Source organism: Miniopterus natalensis, chromosome 2 (genome assembly GCF_054644295.1).
Source record: "Miniopterus natalensis isolate mMinNat1 chromosome 2, mMinNat1.hap1, whole genome shotgun sequence".
Classification (NCBI taxonomy): domain Eukaryota; kingdom Metazoa; phylum Chordata; class Mammalia; order Chiroptera; family Miniopteridae; genus Miniopterus; species Miniopterus natalensis.
Genome location: NC_142082.1, coordinates 123,052,547 through 123,071,871, shown reverse-complemented (window position 1 = coordinate 123,071,871; position 19,325 = coordinate 123,052,547). Strand labels below are relative to the sequence as shown.

Below are 19,325 nucleotides of genomic sequence, written 5' to 3'. Positions count from 1 at the left end.
CTGAAGGGTTCTGGGTTCGATTCTGACCAAGGGCACATACCTCGGTTGCAGGCTCGATCCCTGGCCCCGGTCTGGGCGGCAACCAATCGATGTGTCTCTCTCACATCAATGCTTCTCTCTCTCTCCCCCTTCCACTCTCGCTGAAAAAGCAATGGAAAAACTATCTTCAGGTGAGTATTAAAAGAAAAAAGAAAAATCTTCAAATCTTATTTCACCAGAAAAGGCCTTCTCTCTCCCCCTTAGACAAAAGAGCAACCTCTTCTACCCCTTTACTCTTTTCTGTTATCAGGCTTTGTTTCATCCTTCAGGGCATTTACCATCACCTGCATTACATGTTTACTCATTCAGTTGTTTGTTGTTGTTTTTCAATCTCTTCTCGCTAGACCATTAGCGGTATGAGCAGAGAGTTTCTCTTTTCCCTCCACTTCTGTATTCCCAGTACCTAGATGGATATGACACCTCATTTCCTTTAACCAAGAAAAACGTCCCTGGATATACCTCCTGAGAAGCCCGCCCAGAAACGCTCTCATCCTTGCTTTTCCACAAGGTGTGCTGGTTTCTCTTCCTCTTGGGGCATTTGATTAGTGTCTTCTCCCAGAACTCTGAAGTGTCTTAAACCCCTGGCCCTCCTCTCTGTCACAGTACAGGTATCCCCTGCTTTTTGAAAGTTTGTTTTCCCCCACTTTGCTTTTATAAAAGACCTACATTAATATCTGGTTTTGCAAACTGAAAGAAATCCAAAGCAGATTTTGCTTTTATGAAGAAGGGGGAAAGGTGAAAATAGCGTTCGACATTTGTTTTGCCACGAGCTGTTATGAAGGCGCAGGGCACCAGGGGCCGGGCGGTGGCTCCGCAATCTCCTTCCTGGGAGCCACACTCAGCATCTCAGCATCAGGCCGCTGTAGCTGGGCACTGTGTCTGTGGGCGCCTGGGCTTTATCTCGGTTTCTTTTGTGCATCTGTTAGCAAGATGTGGCCTAAGGTACCAGGAAAGTCCAAGAGAGCTCACAAGGGTGTTATGCTTAGCATAAAACCAGACATAATTAAGCATATGTGGGATAATTTGGTAGGTTATAGTTGGGGTCTGGGAACTCTAAAAAATATTTCATATAAATTAACAGTAATTGCTTTTTCGCTTTTTGCCATTTCAGGTTATGAAAGTTTTCATAGGAATGCTGTGCTTTCAGATAGCAAGGGAAACCTGCCCCTGTTTCTTTCATTACAGCCCTTTATGCTTAGCAATTTGTATTTTATGGGTCTGTTTACTCTTTTCATGTCTGTCTCTCCATTGGAATGTGAGCCCCACGAGGGCTGGGGCTGGTCGCCTTCCGTCGGGCCACACAGCTTTGACAGTGGCCTGCTCACAGGAAACTTAGAAAACTGCTGTTAGTGGAATGGTGAGCGCCTGCGAGTGAATGTGGCGGGAAAGGCGGGCCACTGCTTCAAACAGGCAAAGGAAAGTCTGGCTATCGATGCTTCCAACTTCTTAGAGGTGGCGTATTTCTTATTAAGGAAGAAGAGACTTTATACTGCTCCCTTCCAAGCTAAGGAGGTTGCTGTGCCAGAGTTTGATCTCATTCAAGGAGATACTAATTCCTCAGCGTCTGTGGTTCTGTGCTGCGAAGGGCAGACATCCACGGGAATGGCCTTGTGTTTAGAGGAGAGCCTGAAGGCGGCTAGGGACTTACGGAGGGAGGCTCCCCTGAGTGCAGAGCAGTGACGTGGAGAATCAAACTCTTCTACATGAAAGCGAGCAGTGTGTTATCTTGCTAGGGCTGCCATAACAGCAAAACAGACCGGGTTGCTTAAACAACAGAAACGGATTTTCTCACAGCTCTCTGGACGTTAGGCATCCAAGAGCAAGGTGTTGGCAGGGTTGGTTTCTTCCGAGGCCTCTCTCTTCGGCTTGTAGTTTGTCATCTTCTCCCTGTTTCCCATGCTCTTTCCTTTATGTGTATCTGTGTCCTAATCCCCTCTACTTACATGGACATCATTAATACTGGATTAGGGCCACTTTAACAGCCTCATTTAACTTAATTACCCCCTTAAAGACCATACCCATCCTGTGACTGGCTTATTTCACTTAGCATGATGTCCTCCAGGTTCATTCAGATGAATCTGGACTTGACTGTTGCATATTGTAGGATTTCCTTCTTTTTGAGGCTGAATAACTCTATTGTATGTATTGTATATATATGAATGGTAAAGCAAATGCGATATGTATATCACATTTGCTTTACCATTCATCTGTCGGGGGACAGTTAAGTTCTTTCTGTATTTTGGCTGTTGTGAATAGCACTGTAACGAACATGGGAGTGCAGATGTCTCTTGGAGATCCTGATACCAATTCTCTTGGATATATAATCAGGAGTGGGCTTGCTGGATCCTATGGCAGTTCTATTTTTAACTTTTTCGAGAAACCTCCATAATGTTTTCCATAACAGTTGCACCGTTTTACATTCCCACCAACAACATATAAGGTTTTCAGTTTCTCCACGTCCTTAACAACACTTGTTTGTTGTCTTTTGTTTTTTCGATATTAGCCATCCTAACAGGTGTGAGGTGATATCTTATTTGATCCCACATATATAAAGTATCTAAAATAGTCAGACTCATAGAAGCAGAGAGTAGAATGGTGGTTACTAGCCTCTGGGGGAGGAGGAAATTTGGAGTTGTTGTTCAATGGATATGAAGTTTCAGTTGTAAAGATGAATAAATTCTAGGAATCTGCTACATAACATAGTGCCTATAATTAATAATACTCTAATGTACACTGAAAACTTGTTAAGAGGGTAGATCTCAAGTTACATGTTCTTACCACAGACACACACACATACACACACACAAAAAAGGAGAGGAGCAGGAAAAAACTTTTGGAGGTGATCAATATGTTTATTACCTTAATTGTGGTGACAGTTTCATGTGTGCATGCATATGTTCAAACCCATCAAATTATATACATTAAATATGTGCAGTTTTTGCATATCAATTATACTTCAATAAAACTTGGAGAGAGAAAAAGAGCCTATCTCCAAAAACAGTCACATTCAGAGGTACTGGGAAATTAGGACTTCAACATTTGAACCTTTTGGGGGAACACATTCAGCCCATAACAAACAGGTATCAGGTAGAAGTTGGGAAGTTGAGAATAAGAGACAGATGAGGGAACACAGAAGCCCGACCCCACAGAGGGAGGCAAGGACCCTGTGGAGGGGACACACAGTGTGGTGGAGCCTGCTAGGTGTCTGCCCTTCTTCCAGGGGAATAGCGTTGGGCCGGGCATATGGCCACCTAGCTAGAGGCTGCATTTTCTAGCTACCCTGTGCCTAGGTGTGGTCATGGACTATGGAATGTGAGTGAAAGTGATGTATAGAATGTCTGCGCTTAGAAAAAATTTCACCCCCCTCAAAGGCATGACTGTGGTTTCCCTGTCTTTGGACACATAAGAATTGGAGAGAAAGAAATGTGGACTTGGAGAAGTCTGGGGCCAGCTTACTCCCTGCAGGCTTAAGACCAACAATCCCACATAGGAAAAAAGAAAAAGGAAAAATCTGATCACCCTGCATTTCCACTCTCTGTGTTATCTGTGAATGGGAGCATGAACTTGTCTGCAGCCCAGCCATGACTGCACAGTTGAGGACAGACCCCAGGAGAAGGCAGGGAAACAAATGCAAGGAACCTGGATCCCTGCAGACCATGTGGGGTCATCCCACCCATCCGACTACTCCCCTCGAGACTGTTATGTGAGAGTGAAATAAATGTCTGCATTGTTAGTCCCTCTATTTTGGAGACTGTTTTACGGCTGTCCTGACATTAGCTTAACTAACAGACAGCAAAGTATCTTCCATGGCCCCATGATTAATGTATTCTTTAAAAACTCTTATGAAAATTTTATAACTTAAAAATAAGAAAAATGGTATAATTAACTCATTGTAACTATCTAGTTTTAGACTTTACTAACCTTTCACCACACTTACTTAATTTTTTTTCTAAGAGGTTTTAAGAAGAGGCATATTTTACTTTAAATTATCTACTAAACTGCTCAGCATTGTAACAGTATTGATTTTTTCAAAGTTCACTAAATGTCTGCTACCCGTGAACTTCTTGCATTGGTGAAAAAAAATCAGAGAAATACATGCTGTTTTCCCCTTATAAGGTGACAGTGCATGAAGAAGAGAGAAGAGAGGAGAGGAGGGGAAGGGAGAGAAGAGGAAGGGAGAGAAGAACCATAGGAAGTGGAATGTGAGGTCGACTGAGAGTTTAGTGGGACCAGGAAATCTGAGCAAAGAGTGAGCACAGCCATGGAAGCAGCTGGGGTTTGCAGAAATCCTGGGAAGGGCACTGAACTCTCCACAGAATGTACGATAGGGACAGACTCAGTGGTTTTTATTTAAACATTAAAAATATAAGCAACTAAATAAACTAGAGGACTTGGGGACATCAAGATGACAGCCAACATGTGTTTAGCATATACATGCACGAAGAGATGGGTGGAGGAGAAACAAGATGGCGCGTAGGTAACAGCTGCACCCGCCGCCTCCCGCAACCACATCAAAATCACAACTAAACTACAGAACCACCATCACTCAGAGCCTCCTGAGATCTGGCTGCACAGAAGCCCCACAGCCAGGGAGCTGAAGGAGCATCGAGACCGGGAGGAGGGGCGGAGACGCGGGCGGATCGGAACCGAATCCCGGAGACGCAGCCTCGGGTTAAACCCAGGAGGGAATCTCGGCGGTGGGGGTTTCCCGGAGGAGGGAGGGGTTCCAGCCCCACAGCAGGCCCCCAGCCCAGGGCTCCAGGCCAGGAAGAGACGTCCCCACAACTCTGGGCTGTGAAACCAGCGGGGACTGTCCCTGAGGGTGGCGGAGGCTGCGGGAGCCCCAGCAGCTCCTCTAAAGGGCCCGGCACGGACTCACTCGGACGCTCCCTCTGAGCCCAGCGCCGGGCAGCAGCCTGAAGGGACCTGGGACACTCGGGGGGAACTAACCTGCCTGAGATCCGGGCGAGAGGCGGAGGGGCGGCTTCCTCCCAGGCAGAAGGGCTGGCAGAGGCCATGGCTCCTTTGGCGAGTCCTCCCCGCACACAGCCGGCGGGCAGGCGCCATATTTGAATCGCCAGCACCTGACTCACACCTTTGGCCCCGCCCCGTGATTCCCGAGGCCCCGCCCCTGCCCACCTGCAGCTCATCCAGGCCATTTCCAGGGGCTTTTCTGTGCAAGTGGCCTCTCGAGCCTCATGCTTAGGACTTTCCTAAAATCTCTCAAACAAGCAGCAGCGGGCCCCATGCGGCTTGATAAGTGGCCCAGGCCTGGCACTAGCGGCAGCTGCATTGGCTCATAGCTTGGCCTCTCCTGGACACCTCCAAGCCCAGCACAAGTAGCAGCAAACTACGGTTTGCTGTGTAGCTCGTGCTGGGTGGCCCTGGGCAAGGCACTGTCACAGGCTGACTTTGCACCTCCCAGGAGGCCCCAGAGACAGTGCATCTGGTGGTGAGACTCAACCACTCTGGATTACAACCCTACCACATCCACGAGGGACACTCAAGGGGCAGAGTTAGTGAACGCCAAAGCTCCACTGAAGTAAATCCTGCTCCATAGGGGCGTCTCCAGCACAGCAGCTCTCTGGCTGTAGTTGCAGCTGGTCCTCACAGCTGATTGGCCGGGAGGTCAATTCCTCCCAGCGACACCAACAGCAACCAAGGCTCAACTACAACAGGACAGTGCACACAGCCCACACAGGGGAGCACCTAGAAGGCCCAGCTCAGGTGACTGGGGAGGCTGAGCCACTGGACCCTACAGGACACCTACTACATAAAATCACTCTACAAACTCCAGGAGACATAGCAACTCTACCTAATGCATAGAAACAAATACCTAGAAGCAGCCAAAATGTGGAGGCAAAGAAACGTGTCACAAGGGGAAGAACAAAAGAAATCTCTAGAAGAGGAACTAAATGAAATAGATCCAAGCAAGCTAACAGATACAGAGTTCAGAATTTTGTGTATAAGGATGTTTAAGCAGACTATTAGGGAAATAACAGAAAATCGATAACATAATAAAGTACCAATTTGAAATGAAGGCTACAGGAACTGAAGTGAAGAATAATTTACATGGAATCAACAGTAGAGTAGAGGACGCTGAGAATCAAATCAGCAATTTGGAACATGAGGAAACAAAAAACATCCAACCAGAAGAGCAAAAAGAAAAAAGAATCCACAAATATGAAGATAGTATAAGGAGCCTCTGGGACAACTTCATGAGGCCCAACATTTGTATTATTGGGGTGCCAGAAGGGGAAGAAACAGAGCAAGAAACTGAAAACCTATTTGAAAAAATAATTACAGAAAGTTTCCCCTACTGGGGAAAGAAATAGACTTACAAGTCCAGGAAGCACAGAGGGTCCCAAACAAGAGGAACCCAAAGAGGCCCACAGCAAGACACATCATCATTAAAATGCCAAAGGTTAAAGACAAAGAGAGAATCTGAAAAGCAGCAAGAGAAAAGCAGTTAGTTACCTACCAGGGAGCCCCCATTCGACTGTCAGCTGATTTCTCAACAGAAACCTTGCAGGCCAGAAGGGAGTGGCAAGAAATATTCAAAGTGATGAAAAACATGGAACTACAACCAAGATTGCTCTACCCAGCAAAGCTCTCATTTAGAATTGAAGGTCAGATAAAGAGCTTCACAGATAAGAAAAAACTAAAGAAGTTCATCACCACCAGACCAGCACTACAGGAAAAGTTGAAGGGTCTTCTTTAAGAAGAAGCTAATGAACAAAAGAATCTGACTAACTAAATAGATCCAGAGACATTGACACATGCAACAGATGATCATATTTCAGAGGAAAGAGGGAAGGGGGGTGGAGGGTGGGAAGAGATTAACCAAAGAAGTTATGTGCATAACCCATGGACACAGTTAATAACGGGGTGAAGGCCTGGGGAGGGGGTGGGAGCAAAGTGGAGGGGGTCAATTGGGGGAAAAAATGGGACACCTGTAATACTCTCAACAATAAAGATAAATTAAAAAAAAAAAAAAAGATGGGTGGAAGAATGGGCCTGGTACTGTACTACTGCGTACAATGCCAACTTTGGTATTTAAACCCCGGGGGGCCATCCTAGACCAAGAGGAGAGCAAAATCAACGGGGCACACCTGTATGACTCCTCTCAGCCTCTGACCCTTAATCTAGAATCCTAACTGGTACCCTATCACTTGGGCCTGCATTGAACCTTCATTTGGCTTTGCCTTTGCTATTACTGACTTTTGGTTTCTGTCTCCACCTCTCTTATAACTGTGAGGGGGGATGTTATTCAAGAAGCTGATTTTCCACCTGCAGTGAGTGAGGTGCTGAATTTGCTTTATTTGGCCATTTTTCTACCAGTAAGGAGTAAAAAAATCCACTGTGAGCAATCTCAGAGCAATCCCACCAGACACGAGTATTTTTATTTCTTGGTCCCTTACCAAATCAAGAGTGTGTATCATGTTTCCTGATGCAAAAAGTCAGAATGAAAAATCTAAATGTACCATATGTTTGAGAGGCAGGTGGGGGCCAGAGAAGAGGGGTGCTGGTTTTTAAGTATTTTCTTCATGATTTTCAGGCTTTCCTACTTAGGGTTCAAGTTTCATATTCAGATATTCTGTTATGTCTGACTTTGAAATGTTAAATCTATTTCCTCCTCCTACAGGAACCCTAGTTTCTTTTTCTTGTTGTTGTGGGTTTTTTTTTAATTCTCTCTCGAGAATATTTTTTCTACTGCTTTTCAGTCTCCCGCATGACTCCAGTAGGGATTGAGCCTGCAACCGAGGTACGTGCCCTTGGCTGGAATCGAACCCAGGACCCTCCATTCTGCAAGCCAGTGCTCTTACCACTGAGCCAAACCAGCCAGGGCTTTCTTGTTGTTTTTAATTTATTTAATTTTTTTAAACACCATTTATCCCCTCTATGGCCTCTTCTAACTCCCCCCCCCCCCCCCCCCGCTTCCCCCAGCTATCACCACACTGTTGTCCACGTCCGTGACTTCTCTCTCTTTTCAGAAACCCTAGTTTCTGAGGCAGCACTCCATCTGCACATGCATTTCAAGGTGGGTGCCCAGGCTTGTGATAGAGTTTCCCAGTGAGCCTGGTAAATTGCTCTAATTAAAATTAATGGGAAAAACTAGAGATTTACGTGGTTATTGTGTTGTGATGATGCCCATGCATTGGATTGGGAGATTGTATGAAAACAGAAGAATACTTTGTTTGTCATATGTAGCAGGAAATTTCTCAAATTTGGTTATTCAAATCTCCACTTTTAGCCATCTATAGATTCTGTGAAGATCAGATTGTACAGATGCAATTCTTGGCAGAATCTCTGGAGAAAGGACCCTTCCAGGATTATCTGATTTTACAGAGGTCTGTGTCTTTCATTGTTCTTGACCAGCAATTTTCAACCGGTGTGCCACAAGAATTTTTAAAACATGCAGTACCTGGCTATTTAGCCAGGAGCACTGACCTCTTTCCCCTGAGATTGTCAAATAAAAAAATGACAACAGCCAACACAACAATAGCATTTGGTGTGAATGAATCAAAATTATACCTATATTTTTTGTCAGTTCTGCAAAAAATATATTTTTTGGTGTACTGCAGAATTTCAGTAATTAGTTTATGGGTGGCATGAAATGAAAAAGGTTAAACATTGATTTTTTTTTTTTTTTTTTTGGTATCTTTATTGATTTCAGAGAGAGGAAGGGAGAGGGGGAGAGAGAGAGAAACATCAACGATGAGAGAGAGTCATTGATCGGCTGCCTCCTGCACGCCCCCGACTGGGGATCGAGCCCTCAACCCAGGCATGTACCCTGACCAGGAACTGAACCTCGATCTCCTGGATCCAGGTCGATGCTCAACCATTGAGTCATGCCTGGCCGGGTGAAAATTGATGTTTTTGACTATTTTGCAGGTCTGTAGAAATTGAAGTTAACTTGTGGAAGGCTGATGGTGATGTAACTAATTCCTATTCTTGTAAATACAAATGAATTTTGTCTAATGAATGTGCATCAATTTCCCTTCTATGGAAGAAGCCAGTTTTGAGTCAGTCAGCAAATGCAGTTCAGAACTGCTGATGCCTATATATGTGTTTTCCCTTGGTTCTCCTTTGAATCAGTTTTTACTTCCTACTGGTTTCCTCAATAAATAGTGAGTGAAATAAAAAATCTTTGACATATTCATTTCGTATTTGTATGAGTCACCATTTTTAAAAGATCATCTTTTAGCGCCCTGATTCTCTAGCAACTTGGTTCATCTCCAAAAGTAGGGTTGGCAAAGGGCAAGGAGAGAATCAGTTTCTGACCGAGCATTTACCCAGAAGAGATGAGTTGAATGAGCTACTTATAAGAGCAAGATCATGTTTACCCTCACTCCTGGACAAAGAGGCTCTAGGCTTGGGTTTATTTCAGTAAAGAGTTATAAAAAACATGTTTGCACAGCCAAGCTTGAGGACTGCTGCGATTCTCCTTTTTTAATCCTACGTTTTAACTAGTTCACTTACATAACAACAAAAATGGTAATAACAGATGTTGTGATGGCCTTAGAGAAACAGGATAGAAAAACAAGAGATACCTTTGGATCTCTCTCCCTCTCTCTCTGCTCAGCACTCATCTCTTCACCTGTTCCCATGTTATCTTCATTCTCTCAGGCTACCTTCTCCACAAGTTTTGACCTACCAGCTGCTAGCATCTCACTCTCTCTTACTCATATCCTTTGTGGAAAAAACCAAGAGCACCATTAGCATAAGTCTTTTTTTCAAAACTGTCGGCTTGAGGAGCATTCTAACTTGGGAAGGAGGGTGGAATTTTTTATAGGGCTTCAGCAGGCAGGGTCAGCTGAAGTTCAGCTAGTCTCAAGAATATTTGTTCAAAGATGGTTCTCAGGAAAGGGAGGAATTTTTCTGACTAATTAGCAGCCATTATTTGGATTTACCGAGAAGAGTGGGAGGAATCATGAGGGGCTGAGGTCATGTGCAAGTGAGGATGCAAAGCTACAGTGGACAAGGACGTGGAGGGCCACAGTGGAAAGTTTTCAGTCCTCGGCCATAGAAACCCTTTCCCTAGGTGCAGCTGGCTAATTCTAGGAAAGGATTTTTATTTTATTTTTTATTTTTATTTTTAAATTTTTAAATTTTATTTTTGTTTAAAATATTATAGAGATCCCTTTTTCTCCCCAATGACCTGTTCCACCCCATCCCATCCCCTTCCCCAGTCCCTCTCCCCATCACTGTCCATGTCCTTGGGTTGTGCATATATGCACATAAATTCTTTGGTTACTCTCTCCCCCTCCACCCACCCGCCCTCCTCCATCCCTCTGACATTTGTCAGTCTCATCTATGCTTCCATGTCATTGAATCTATTCTGCTCATCAGTTTATTTTTTTTTCACTTTTTTTATTCAGTAGACAGTCCTTTATTTATTTATTTAAATTTTATTTTTGTTTAAAATATTACAGATGTCCCTTTTTCTCCCCAATGACCCATTCCCCCCCCCCGTTCCTTCCCCCTCCCCAGTCCCTCTCCCCACCATTGTCCATGTCCTTGGGTTGTGCATATATGCACATAAATTCTTTGGTTACTCTCTCCCCCTCCACCCACCCACCCTCCTCCATCCCTCTGACATTCATCCGTCTCATCTATGCTTCCATGTCATTGAATCTATTCTGTTCATCAGTTTGTTAAGTTCTTTAGATTCCACGTATAAGCGAGATCATGTGATGTTTGTCTTTTGCTGCCTGGCTTATTTCACTCAGCATAATACTCTCCAGGTCCATCCATACTGTCCCAAAGGGTTCAAGATCCTTGTTCTTTACAGCTGCGTAGTATTCCATGGTGTGAATGTCCCACAGCTTTTTTATCCACTCATCTACTGATGGGCACCTGGGCTGTTTCCAGATCTTAGCTATTGTAAACTGTGCTGCTATGAACATAGGGGTACATATGTTCTTTCTGATTAGTGTTTCAGGATTCTTAGGATACCTTCCTAGGAGTGGAATCACTGGGTCAAAAGGCAGCTCCATTTCTAATTTTTTGAGGAAACTCCATACTGTTTTCCACAGTGGCTGCCCCAGTCTGCATTCCCACCAGCAGTGTACCAGGGCTCCCTTTTCTCCACACCCTCGCCAGCACAGCCAGTTTGTTGACCTGTTGATGGAGCCATTCTGACAGGTGTGAGGTGATACCTCATTGTGGCTTTAATTTGCATCTCTCTGATGATTAGTGACGTTGAGCATTTTCTCATGTGTCTCTTGGTCATCTTATGTCCTCTTTGGGGAAGTGTCTACTCAGGCGTTTGCCCATTTCTTAATTGGGTAGGATTTTCATTGATCTGAGTTGAAACATATGCCTATATCCCTGAACCACCCACTGTGGTCAAGGAATAGGTCAAGAAGGAAGAGGCTGCTCTCAGCCAACTCAAAGGTAGAGCAGGGGGAGGAGCAGCTCTGGAAAGGGAGTAGCCTAGGCCTGGCCCATGAGAGCAGGTATCACAGTGAGCAGGGCAGCCCCCACCCTTTCTCTCCATTTGTGTCCATGAAACCCTCCTTTTCCTCCTTCCAGGTGAACAGCTCAGCGTTGCCTTCAGGGGACACTGCTTAGGGAGGACCCCTCAGAGGACGTTTTGCCTAATGAGTGTGGAGAGTAAACCCGCAGCAGAGGTGAGAGCTTCTTCCAGAGCAGCCCCAACTAGAACCCCGGAAAGGCTGTTTCATTAGAAACAGAAACTACCACAGTCCTAGTGCCCAGGCTTCTTCTTCTGAAATCCTTAGAACTTTTTAAATGATCACCACGGTGGCTTAGGGAAGATAAACAAGTTTGGTTTTAATAAACACCTGAATATTGGCTGTGCTCTATGTCTCTTCATTCTTTTCTCTCCCCTGTTTTTTGGGCAGCAAAACCCCTTTCAAGTATCCAATGCCAATTACTCCTTCTTTCCTATAAAAATAAGACAGATCTACCTGATGAAAAATTAAGTTACCAGTATAAAAATTAGGATTGAGAGGAAAATATCTGTCTTTATCATTTATATTTTGCTAGAAGAATAATTTGGTTACATATTAAGGACTTTAAAGTCAAAATCCCCAGAATTTGAATCCTGACTTTCCACTTGCTCCATGACCTTGGGCAAATACTCAGTAAGTCCCAGTTTTCTTATTTGGAAAATGATGACTAGCACCTACCTCAAAAATTTAAAGGATTGAGTGTGTGAAGAACACACCATTGTATCTGAAATATATTAAAATTCAATAATTATCAGCGGTTTTTTATGTCAAAGATGATGGTGATAATTATGAAGGCACCCAAACCTACTCATCTATATGTTTCACTCCCCCCCCTTACTATTTTAAAAATAGAATTTCAGGATTAGAAGGAAACTCACAGATTACATCAGCCAGTGGTCCAGCCTCTCTAAAGAGACTTCGATTGCTCCAGGGCCAGGAAGGAGGAGATCCAGGTGGGGACTGATGGGTGGAGCCGAGTAAACCTCTGCCCTGAAGAAGTGGGTAAGTGAGCCAGGGATCCAGAGACAAAGGAATCCTCATTTTAGAGAGCTGGGTCCAGGCTTTCTCCTTGCCTTTGTATGTGTGTGTATGTTCATGGGATGTGTTGGCTAAACAGTATGTAACATCAAGAAATTATCAACATTGACACCGATTACAGATGCTGGTGAATTAGCAGTGTGGAAAGGGGAAATAAAATTAGGCTTAGCTGTGAAAAAGTAATACTAATTACAGTCATTTACATGAGCCCCTTACCATTTCTGCTTAATTACCGTGCTGCACAATCATAATCATGTGTATCGTTAAATATGTGCCCAGTTAACTTTCATGTAAGTTGTCTTGATTAGTCATCATCCCTGCTCCACTTAGACACCTGCTCAGAGACATTGCTTGAAGTCCCTGCTCCTTCAGGGGCTGTCAAGAGGGACCCGATGCCCCGGAGTTCCAGAACAGACTGAAGGTGGTACTGACAGCTACTCTAGTTTGAGAAAACAGTCCTCTCAACCACACCACAACACAGGGAAGGATCTGCACGAAGGATCCAAGGTTCTTTCCCATTTTCTTTTCTACCAGAAGGTCTTCAGAGAACCCAGGGAGCTCACCTTCCACAGCTGAGGGCACACACGCAGCTAAGGGACACACACACACACACACACACACACACACACACACAGAGCAAGAGATAGTGATAGAGAGATACAGAGAGAAATGGCGAAAGCCATGCAGACCAAGAGACAAGGAGAGAGTCAGAAAGAGACAGATCCAGAGAGGCAGGCAGAGATGGAGACAGAGGCAAGCAGACAGAGCGATGATATAAAAAATGGGGTGGAGACAAAGGCACAGAGAGTTTGTTCAGTAAGAAGAGTACATTCACCATATGATCTCACTTACATGTGAAATCTAATGAACAAAATAAACTGACAAACAAAATAGAAACAGAGGCATGGATACATGGAACAAGCTGACAGATGTCAGAGGGGAGGGAGGACTGGATGACAGAGGTGAAGGGATTAGCCAAAGAACATAGATGCATAACCCATGGACACAGACGACAGACAGACAACAGGCCAGAGGGAAGGGAGGGCTGGGTGGAGGTGGGCAAAGGGTGAGAAAATTGGGACACCTGTAATAGTGTCAACAATAAAATAAAGTAAAAAAAAAAAGAGAGTGCATTCAGGGCCTTCACGGGGCTGGTTGTCTTTTTCTGATACTTCATGAGACAAACATATCCCACAAGCAGCCCCAGCCAATTGTAGGGTCTGTTGTCTTGCATGATGAGGAAACAGGAAGAGGGAGATAAAAAAGAGGTAAAAAGAAAAGGAGAGGTAAGGAGAAGAGAGGGAGCTGGGGCATCAGAGGGAGAGCTGGGGAAAGACAGACTGACAGAGGAGTCAGGGAAAGAGAGGAGGGCGAGAAGGGGTTGGTGTGTCTGCTGGACGCTCGGTCAGTGCCCTTCCGTTTGGGCCCACTCGTGTTTTCTTTTTGTTGTGATACAAGTTCGAAGTCCTTAATGATTATTTCCTGGGCACATACTATGTCCCTTGAACCAGGCTAAGTGCTTTTACCAAAGTGACTCATTTAGTCCTCAAATGACACTATCTGGCAGATACTAACGTGATGCCCATATTATGGAAAAGGCTCACAACTGGACCAAAGTCATCTGGGTAGCAAGTGAGATCCGAATCCTGCCATTTAGCTCCAGATCTTGTGTTCTAAACCATAACATCCCACCAACAAAGCCAGTTATGTAATAAGTAATAGTTATGGTATCCATGATTTAAAAGCATCCTTGCTCATTATGACTTATTTCAAGTTAACATAATATGCAAGTCGATCAATACTCCCAGAATACACACTTTCACTTCCACGTAGACTTCCACACCTTGTCAGTTTATCGAGAGAAGCAGGCGCAGAACTGTAGTGTGTGGGAGACAGAGGAGCAGAAGCCTCGAGGGGTTTGGTGACCTGTGGGCTGTCACACAGTGAGACAGGCAGGTTCAGTGTCCCTCCTCTGGGGGTCCCACTTATAGAAGTAACTTTGGGTTCTGCTGCTTTTCTGTTGAGAGACTTTAAAGGGATTAGAATTTGGTTTCTTAGTGACTCCAATTTCCCCTGTGGAAATTCATACAAAATATCTTCACTGGCTTCTCATCTGTTAATAAATAATGATAATTTAAAAAATAAATCATTCGGTTATCATCCTTGGATATTAATTGGGTAATTAATTTTAGCTAAGTGCATGGTAAGTCTTCAGGATTTATGGTCCCGTGTCCTCGGTAGGCCTGTGGGACAGAGGCTATGATTATGAATGCGCCCCATCGAGGCTGACGCTCACTAGATTGCACCAGCCCCCTCAGAGACCTCACTGGGAAGGCGGATGATAGTCAGGGTCATTTTTACTCCCAAGACTGAAACTCTGGGCACTGAACTGTAAATCTAAAGGAACTGACAAGAAAGGATTCAGCTTCCTGGTTGCTCAGCTACAAGATATCCATGCATCACATTAATTTTCAGTAGGGTGATGTTTTGGGGTGGTGGTGATGCAAAGGGCTTCTATGTCCCCAGAACCCTTGCTAACACAAGGACGCAGAGGATATTGGTGCCAATGAAGCCTGTGCTTCCTTTCTATACTGCTGACTTTTGAACATATTGACAACCAACATTTAAAAAAGGGCAAGAAGGTGACAGTATTGGTCAGTGATTAAAAACATGAACTTTGAGATCATCCAGCCTGGGTTTGAATCTAGGGTAACTGTTCGCTAGCTACATGTTCACAGCTTTAACCATTACTTCTATGTAGATAACCCCTAAATTCAACTTACATTTACTGTATAAAAATGACTGCTAGAACCTTTAGAGGACTTGGTGACTGTAGTAGACTGAGCCAAAAAGACGTCTACATTCTAATTCTCAGAACCTGTAAATATTACCTTACATAGAAAAAACCCCCGAAAACAACAAAAAAAACCTTATCTGGCAAATGATGTGATTAAGTTAAGGAGATGCCTATCCAGGATTACCCATGTGGGTTCTGAATCTGATGACGTGTCCTTATAAGAATCAGACAGAAGGTCGAGGGAGATTTGATGGATAGGGGAGGAGGAGGGTGGGACCACGGAGGCAAAGACTGAAATACTGTGGCCATAAACCAGGGAACTCCTGGAGCCACCCGAAGCTGGAAGAAGCAAGACACAGATTTGCCCCTATAGTCTTGGAGTGAACACAGCTCTACTGACACCTTAATTTCAGACTTCTGACCTCTAGAACCGTGAGAGAATACATTTCTGTTGTTTTAAGCCACGCAGTTGGTGGTCATTTGTTACAGCAGCCACAGGAAACTGATACATAGCTAATTGGAGGCGGGGAGTAAGCAACAGGGCAGGGCCTGAGATAGATGCCAGTTCCTGGTTTAGCCCTTCACCAGGATGGGAAACAGAAGTGCAGGGATGAGGAAGAAACTAGTGAATTCAGTTTTGGACATGCTGACTGCTGGCACAGACAGTTTTCCCTGGGTTTCCCCACATCTTGCTGAGAATGTTAAGAATGCAAGGCCCTGCCCGGCCAATGTGGCTCAGTGGTTGAGTATTGGCCTAGGATCTAGGAGATCGAAGTTCTAGTCTCCATCAGGGCACATGCCTGGGTTTCAGGCTCGATCCCCATTAGGGGGCATGCAGGAGACAGCTGGTCAATGACTCTCATCATTGATGTTTCTTTCTCTCTCTCTCCCTCTCCCTTCCTCTCTCTGAATCAATAAAAATATATTTAAAAGAAAAAAAAAGAATGCAAGGCTCTGACTGCTCTTTACCTGGGCCGCTTCTCCAGCTTGTTTTTGCAGTGAGTAACAGTGAGGGACTCCTTCCAGGACAAGGGGCGGGCTTGCTCTCTGTTTGCAATAAAACAGCAGGTTCCTCAAGCCCAGTGTCCCACGATCCACTGTGCATGAGGCATGTCATCTGGCCCCCACTTTACCCTCGTGGGACTTGGGTGCAAGGATACTGATGTCACCACGCTGAGGCTCATGCTGCTGGCGGTGCTGTGAGTAGTAAGGGCCTTTGTCTCTGAACCAAGAGTCTTGTTTCTTTCGCCTACATCCATATAACAGCAACAGGCTAACTTACTGGCTTGAAAGTAGGGTAAAATCAACCTCAATCAGACCGAGTCGAGGGTTTATGGGGCTTTCTGGAAAAACAAAATAGGGAGTTTAGTAAATGGGTCTGCAGCTCATCAGAGACATTTGGGCTAGAGATAACAGATTTGAAGATCATCATCAGAGAAGTCATAGTTAAAGCTATGAATCTGGCCCGGCCAGGCGTGGCTCAGTGGTTGAGCGTCGACCTAGGATCCAGTCGATCGGGGTTCGATTCCCGGTCAGGGCACATGCCCGGGTTGCGGGCTACAGCTGATCAGTGACTCTCATCATTGATGTTTCTATCTCTCTCTCTCCCCCCCTCCTTTCCTCTCTCTGAAATTAATAAAGATATATTTTAAAAAAAACACTACGAATCTGAATCAAGCCTCCTAAGAAAATTTTACGAAATGGGAAGGGAAAGGAAGAGAGAGGGAGCTAAGAAAGGAAACCTGAGGAACATGTGTGGGGTCAGGAGAAGAACTCAACAAGTAGATGAAAATGATGCAAGTATTTTCCTACTTAGTCTCTGCAGCTCAGTCATCTTCTACTTATTATCTTTGACTCCTCTGCCCTCTTCTCCTGCATCTAACTGGTTGTTAATTCCCGCTAGCCTTTGAGTCACACCTTGTCCCACACCCATCCTTCTTTCCATTCCTAGCCGACACTCTAGCTTAGGCTGCACATCTGTTGCATACATTCTTTGCAATAACCTCCTCATTGGTCTCCGCTTGTGTTATACAGTGACAATCTATCCTACACGGTGCTGCCGGGTTACGTTCCTTAACATATCACTTGGATTGACTCACTCTCCCTGGTTAGAAATAGTCCATAGTACCCCAGTATGTCTGGGGTTCCTATTTTATCTGTACCAATTGACCCTGATTCTTATCACAGAACAAGAATTGGCATCAGATGCCCTGGCCACATGGCTCAGTTGGTTGGAGCATCATCCTGCACATCAAAAGGTTGTGGGTTTGATCCCCAGTCAAGGCATGAACAGGAGGCAGCCCATCAATGTTTTTCTCTCACATTGATGGTTTCCTCTCTCTATCTCTCTCCCTTCTTCTTCCTCTAAAAATAAATAAAAACATATCTTTCAGTGAGGATAAAAACATATTGGCATCAGAAGAAATAAAATTTAATTGTGAGACAGAAGCAGCAAAAGCACAGGGAGTGGAGAGAAAAATGAAAGGACCCACTAGGTTGTGAGGAGTTGTCTTTGTCCAGTACTGGATGAGTCTTGTTCAGGGCTAAGCCATACCCTTCAGTCCAAATCCAGCCTGCCACTTATTGTTGTGAATAAAGTTTTATTGGAACACAGCCACTTCCATCATTTGCATTCCCATGGCTGCTTTTGTGCTACATGAGCAGAGGTGAGTAGTTGTGACAGAGACTATCTGCCCCCAAAAGTCTAAAATATTTACTATCTGGCCCTTTTTTTTAATTTTTATTTTATTTTATATATCTTTATTGATTTCAGAAAGAGGGCAGCAGAGGGAGAGCGAGATAGAAACACCAATGATGAGAGAGTCATTGATCGAGCCCGCAACCCGGGCATGTGCCCTGACCGGGAATCGAACCCCGATCGCCTGGATCCTAGGTGGACGCTCAACCGCTGAGCCACACCACGCCGGGCTATCTGGCCCTTTATAGAAAAAGTGTGCCAACCCCTGGTCCAGTTACAGCTGCAATATGTGAGATATTAGAGCTCAAGGAATGTAGAAAAGTATATTTTAAGAAGTGATGGTAAGGATTACCAACTGGATGGATCCCTGAGGATAGCCTTTGGAAGGTCCCAGTGAAGATTTGAATTATTTTTAATGCTAGACAGTTTCTTTGACTGTGTGTTCTCAGAGATGGAGCCTCAACACCATCGCAATTAAATCCCCTGTGTGTATTCGTCCTTTGGCATCTTTGTATAGACCATTAATCTCCCTTCTGAAATTTCTCCTCCCATTTCCATGTCTACTTTGTTCCTTTACATTCCTTCCCTGAAATTCCAGCTCAGGCTCTGTCTCCTTTGCTTTCCCTGTCCTTTACTGAACATAGTACATTTACCTTGCATGCCAATGGCTGCACTTAATCGGGGCTCCCTCACTCAAACCTTATAGCCTGCTGCTTATGTGGTTAATCTCTTCATGGTGTGGAGCTATCTCCCTATGGATCACCAGCTTACTGAAGCCAAGGACTGTGTCTTCTGTATCTTTTTGTCACCTCCACAGCTTCTGGCAAAGGGACTTGAATAAAATTTGTGTTTGATCAATTTGCTCATTAAGAGTGAAATCATCAGAAATACTAGAAAACAGATTTTCTAACTTCCAAGCCCTACAGAAATGCTATGCCCAAGCATTCTCACACAATCTGAGTCAGTTTTTAAGCAACTGGATTATTGTGTAAAATTCCAAACCTTATCATGAGAAGGTGAGGGTGGCGGGGCTCTGATCACCCTGTTGATGGCTAGGCGTGATCTGGTGGCCCTTGGCTCCTTCACCCCTCCCTGGGCGCTGCTCCCAGACAGGAGGACAGGCCTGTGGTCACGGGAGTGGCAGCCTTCCGTTGGAACCATCTGTAATCATGGTGAAAGCGGATTAATGTCCGCATTTTCTGTTTTAGGAAACATGTCTCCAGTAATTGTTCCACGTATTTCTTTTTTATACTTAAAGAATACTTTTTATTAA

At 44.6% G+C, this 19,325-nt stretch overlaps 1 non-coding gene across 1 annotated transcript; it reads left to right on the top strand.

Moving 5' to 3' along the window:
• Positions 1-3,397: 3,397 nt before the first annotated feature.
• Positions 3,398-3,529, top strand: LOC148093802 (small nucleolar RNA SNORA38). Its single transcript, XR_015714140.1, has one exon. It is a non-coding gene; the product is annotated as a small nucleolar RNA SNORA38 (small nucleolar RNA).
• The last annotated feature ends 15,796 nt before the right edge of the window (positions 3,530-19,325 follow it).